The following is a 298-nucleotide window of genomic DNA, read 5'->3' on the forward strand; positions in this document are numbered from 1 at the left end:
CGGGAGCCGGCAGGGTCCGGTACCAAACTAACCCACAGCACTGGGCAGGCAGCAGCATGCTGGGGCAGCTGTCACTAACAGTGTGGGTGGTTGAGGGGCTGACAGGGGCTTTCCCACACCAAAGAGCCACAGCAGGGGCTGGGAGGGGGCACATGCAGCTGAAGCAGCGCTGCAGTGGTTGCTGGGCTGCTCTGGCAGGACAGAGGTGGTGATCAAGGGTGCAGTGCTGCTGCCTTGTGTCCCCCACACACAACATGCCTGGAAGGGGGCTCTGCTTATGGGGTGCCCACTGACCTGG

The sequence above is a fragment of the Nestor notabilis genome, unplaced genomic scaffold, assembly GCF_000696875.1.
Source record: "Nestor notabilis isolate BGI_N333 unplaced genomic scaffold, ASM69687v1 scaffold19886, whole genome shotgun sequence".
In the NCBI taxonomy this organism is placed as follows: domain Eukaryota; kingdom Metazoa; phylum Chordata; class Aves; order Psittaciformes; family Psittacidae; genus Nestor; species Nestor notabilis.